Raw genomic sequence first — 6,000 nt, forward strand, 5'->3', positions numbered from 1 at the left:
ACATACACCAAAAAAAAAAAAAATGTTACTGGTGTTGACAGATTAAGTCATGAATAGGAAATAAGATAGGAAAATACTACAGATAACGAGGATACTGGAGACAACAAGAAACCTGGAAAAAGATAGTGTTCCAGCTGGTAAATAAGAAAACAGAGAAGGATGCTGTTTAATATTTAAGAGTCCGGCTAATAAAACTAATGTAAATTAAAACTATCTGGCCTGAGTATTCTGTTTTCTTCACGTTTTTTCCCCATTCCAGAAGCAAGCTTTTACCACTTTATTTTAAAGGTGGTAAATTAAGTGTACAAACAACTGGAGGCTTGTGCAAACCTGTGGTATGATATGGATTTGCTTTAAACATTTAAAAGTTTGTCTGCTGAGTTATGAGCAAGCTAAATCTATTTTTTCCTCAGCCAGAGTCCTTTCTGTGACCTAAAAAAACCTCATTGACCTCAATTTTACTAAGCAATTAGTTCCAGCTACACTGGCCTGCTCCCTGTTCCTTTAACAGGAGGGTATTCTCTTGCATTGGGGCCTTTGCACTATTCTTTTTATCTGGAAGGATCTTTCCACCAGATAACTACAGATCCCTCCCTTCTCTCCATTTTTTTCTCAGAAGTCACCTTCAGCACAGCATACTCAAACCAGTCCATTAAAAGTTTGCACCTCCCTCAACTTCCTCTCTTCCTGCTTTTCAAAAACACATTCTAACAAAATAATTACTTATCTTTCTTACCATTTGTCTTCCTTCCACTAGAAAGAAAGCACACAAGGTCATGGAATTTTCTGTTTTGTTTACCACTATTTACTCAGAATCCTACAATAGTTGTTTAGTGCACATAGTAGACAATAATTTTTTAAAGAAAGCAGCTTTTTCCTAAAATACCCCAAAAGAGAAAACCTATTTAAAGTTGATCAAATGCAAAATCCTTGGTGTTGAAAGATTAAATTTTTTAAAACTTGACCACTGTTTATTCTTAGCTTGCGATTGTGGGAAGTTAACTTACTGTCCCTAAGGTCCTGGAGAGAGGTCTGTGGCTGAACTGTGAACTACACCTGTCTCTTCACTTTGATCTCCTGTCACTGTAGATATAGCCCATGATAGTAATGGAAGGGGAGTGTAATAAAATATGTTTACAAACTTACTTAAATATATCTTGGGAATGAGGTAATTTGTGTAGCAAGGGAAGCAGAGTCAAGTTTGGTATACCATTTCAAAAAGTTATGGAAATTGAGGAGTTATATAATTGGGAAACAAAATATTTATTGAAGTATCTAGACTTTAAAAAAAAGTAAGCAACTAATTTGGTGTAGATTGAAGTCATTCCATGTGGTTTTAAAAACATTGTATTAGTTGTAGAGGAAACCTGGACAAACTGATCTGAGATTCAGGGCTCTTTTCTCTCAATCAGAAATTTAAAACAGAACAAAACAATCCATCTTGTTAAGAAACCTACGACAAGGATACATCTGTGACTGTTATTGTGCAAGAATTCAGTCTTTATGATTGATTAACAACAAAGATGACAAAAAGAAGTCAGAGGCAGAAGTCAAGTGTGGGATGCTTTTAAAGAGGCAACTTCCAATGAGGTCTGTACCTTCAAGAAATAATTCAGAATATCCATTTGACTAATTTTTTAGTGTAAATCAAAGAAAACCTATGTATCCATAAATGAGCTGTAATTCTTTTTAAGAAACTAGAAAAGTATAACATTAAACTTCTAAGGAAATATCTATATAGTAGTTGTCACATTTAATCTTTTGGTTTCTTGTGTCATTTTAATAACTCCAGTTACCAACTTCATAGTATAATACATCAGAGTCACCCAGTAACTCCAATGAACATTAAGAAGTACAGTATCAAAGTTAGCAAATCAGTATTGAAATAATTCATTGCCAAGAGAGGAGGTTCATTCTAGGAACAAACAGCAGGATATCCTGATTCTTTGTTACAGCATTTATTGGGCAACAGTAAGCAAAAATCACAGGACGCTTAGAAATGATCTGAAGTCTAACTTAAAGTCTTCGTAACCCAGCATGTGTTTTTTCTTACATGGTCTTTTTTGAGAAAATACTGAAGACAATTCAAGCCTAAGATATGGAGGCAGAAATAATAAGGAAGCTTTGCATACAAGAAATGGAGTCATAACAAAATAATAATGTTCACAAATCTCTTCAGTAATAGTTCCACAATGATACCAAGATCTAAATAGAAAGCATCATATTACAAATAGGTAAAGACCTATAGTCAAAGATATTACTATATCAATGACAACCCCAATTCATAGTTTTTGAAGCCAAAATTTTATGCCACAAAAATTAAATCTAGATCACTTTTCAAATATTTAGTTCTAAGTTATCAATCTATTACCCAGTACATAGTATAGGTAAGGCCCTATGGCAGACATTTGCACATATTTAACAATTGAAAAAGACAAACACAGTAGTTCTTATTATCCTCAGAGGCCATGAGAGAATAACTTGTCCCTGGGTTCTCATCAAAGATACTAAGATGATTGACTGGGAGAGTTTTTCATGTTTTCCACTGTAAATCTCTCCTTTCCCCACTTTCCACACTATACTTTGGAAGAAAGTCATGATCCTCTATTGAAAGAACAGTGATACATGCTCCTAAGAATGGAGTATCTATATAAATTATTTAGAGTTATTTTGCACAGGAAATATTTCTCCATTTTTATAGCTATAATCATTTAGATGTTTATGAATATATAAGTATTTATTTTATACTTTGTGTTAAATCCAGTCCAACTTTATTTTGTTACTCAAACAAAAGCTTGAGATTGTTGAGATTTCTTTGCCTTGCTTTATATCCTTTTAATATATTACCCTTAGTGTGGGATTTTGTTTGTTTGTTTGTTTGTTTGTTTAAGCACTTCTTTACATTCTGGCATTACAAGATGCCACAGGTTATCATATTACAATCCTAAAATCAACTATTCCTCTAGGGAATTTTGGTTCCTTTGGTATTAGAACTCAAGATCTAGGTATTAGGTATGTTCTTTTTTACTCAGGGTGTCCATAAATTTCTATTGCAAGAAAATATGTGTGTGTGTGTGTGTACATATGTGTGTGTGTGTTAGTTCATGTCTATGCACCTATCTAAAAACATTTCTGTGTGTAATCACTTGTGTCTATATTAAGATAAGCCTGAATTCAAGTTTATGTCTTCAACTTGGACCTATTACCAGATAGGTCATTCTACCCTCCCGTCCATGCTTATCTGTAAATTCTCACTCCAACTGGTTCCTGCCATCTGCCAGTCATTTACTTAATTGTTCAGTTTCAGTGAACATGTGTGGCAGTATCAGAAGTATTTACTCACACCTTTGGGGAAGCAATTTTATCATCTTGAAAATGCCATTCCTTTTATTTTTAATCTTGACAAACGTCCATCACTTCCAGAGTTGCTTAGTTCAGCACCTTTTTCCACACTCTCTTCAGTGAGTTTGTTTCATACATTTGTGATACAATTAGATTCTCTTACTACTCTACTTTCCTTCTTGAGATAAACCCAATCTTCTAAATGTTTGATTTTTTATTTGCATATTTTAGGTGTTACTCTGTGCTGACTTTTAACAAATGTCTATCATCTCATCAGAATAGTTTTACAGTCTTAAAACATAAGGAAAAAGATAACATGTGAAATTACTTTTACATTCTCATCTACAGATTTCTAGAAAATGTGTAATGAAATTAACTTTCACATTTTTATCTATAGACACAAATAACTGATGATTTTATAGGAGAAAATCACTTGAAATAAAGATATTAATAAATATATGCATACACATACATACTATATATAAAATTATCCATATTACCTAACATTAAGTTTTTAGCATATGCCAAAAGACTGTTTTAAATGTTTCACAGCAACTCTGTAAGTTAGAAGCTATTAATTAGCACTTGACAAATGAGGATACTAACACCCAGAGAATTAAATTTTTTTGCCTGTTACGCAACTAATAACAGAATCATTAGTTAATAAAAAATATATATTTACATGTATTTATGTGTGTGCATTTATGTGTATATATGTCCTGTAGAGGTATATAATTCTGAAATAAATGTTTGATTGTACTGCTTCATTAAGTATATTAAATCAGCTAAGTTTAAAAGCGAATATATATCAATGATCTTGTCCTAAATTTCTTATTTGAAACATGTTTTTGCATTCAGCTAAAGGAGGAATCGTAAAAGGAACTCACATTCATAGACAAATCTAATATGTCCCCATACTTAAGGCTTAGCTCATCTAATTCTGTTTTTGCAGAGTAAGAGTGAAATCAAAGACTGCTATTATATTGCTTCTTACTTTCCTAGCCCAACAAAGGTTAGAAAATATTATTCTAAGAAGTACTGTTGTTTTAATATTGTAATCTGTTTCTGGTACAAAGTCAATTTGATCTACCTTTTCCCTAGCTCATACAGTAATCTTTTTGTATTCATTGACATTTTCAATTTAGAACTATTTATTATGTATATTTACACAACTGAATAGAAGAAATATTAGACATATGTCTCTACTATTGACTGTAGAGAGAAAGAACTCTGAGAAATTTGCATTGTGTTCCTGTCTTTACTATTAAATAAGATTAAACTTGGAAAGTGAAAATCATTTGTTGAGCATCAGTGGCCTTTTCAGAAAAATTAAGAGATTGAAACAAATAATTAGATTAAGACTAACACACTGTGTACATTAATACAGTTATTGTTTGAAGCATGAGACAATGTCCTGAAACCCAGATCAAATGTCCCTTACGATTTTTCACTTCAAAACAGTAGTATGATAGCAAGTGATTTCCAGTACATTTTTCTATCACTTTCCTTCAACTAGCATAGTCATCATCGCCCTTTCCAAAACTTAGCTAACAAGCAAAAGCATACTATTTGTGAACTATTTTGTGTGTGGTAAAGAACTCCTTGATTACTATCTCTCCACTTAAAAGGTGACAACCTACTTTATGTATAACTATCAATGAACAGAAAAATCAGCAAAAATGTCAAATTTTAGCACATGACAAAGCAAATAATCAAATAAAAAGCATCTAAGATTAGGTTATTTATTCTTGAAATCCATAGGACATTCACCTAATTTGGATGCATAAGATTAAACTTGTTCACTAAATCAGCAAAATGCTGAAGGCTTCACATTTTATTTTTAAAAATAGATGTCCTTTTTGGGTTTTCCTGTTGCTGGGGAAGTGTTCTTTCTGTTGCTAACAGAGAGCTAAATGTTCTGCTTTGAATGGGACATGTTTGTTTTTATTGGTGGGAGTGGCAGGAGGATGAATGAAGGAATCCTTTTTTGTTTGTTTGTTTGTTTTGTTTTTTCCACTGTGTTCTATAGTTGAGATGCCTGCCTTCTTAGTAGAGGCATGTGACTGGTTATTTACCAGAGAATCCTTTAATAGAATCATGGAATTTGCTCTCTTATTTACACATTATTTTATTCACTGAATTCACTAAGTTTAAATGGGATAACTATTCATAATCTAAAGCTTGCAGTATCATGAAATTCATACTGGGAATTTCTATCACCCCTCAACCGCTGGTGTTTTGAAGCTACAAAGATATAATTAACATCTTTCTACATTTGCCTGATGTACTTCAATCTCAAAAAAGTGGCGGGAGGGGGGGGAGGGAGGAGAGAAACAGTTGAGATCAGGCTTTTTCAATTCCATAATTATATAATTAAAATATAAGCCATCTTGCTCTACATCTTTGTATTTTATTGTTTGCACCGTTAGGGCAGAAAATTGACAGGGAAAATATCACAGGCAAGTGATTCTGTACAAAATAATACTATATGGTCTTCCTAAAACTGCATGACAGTCATTCTGCCTACTCCAAGCTTACAAACTACAGAATCATTTAAATGTGATTTTATTGACCCCCAAATTAAAGTCTATGTGATTGCATTCTTTTCTTTTTCTTTTCTTTTTTTTTTTTTAAGATTTACTTATTTATTCGTACAGA

The sequence above is a fragment of the Condylura cristata genome, unplaced genomic scaffold (assembly GCF_000260355.1).
Source record: "Condylura cristata isolate star-nosed mole 26May11 unplaced genomic scaffold, ConCri1.0 scaffold00005, whole genome shotgun sequence".
Classification (NCBI taxonomy): Eukaryota; Metazoa; Chordata; class Mammalia; order Eulipotyphla; family Talpidae; genus Condylura; species Condylura cristata.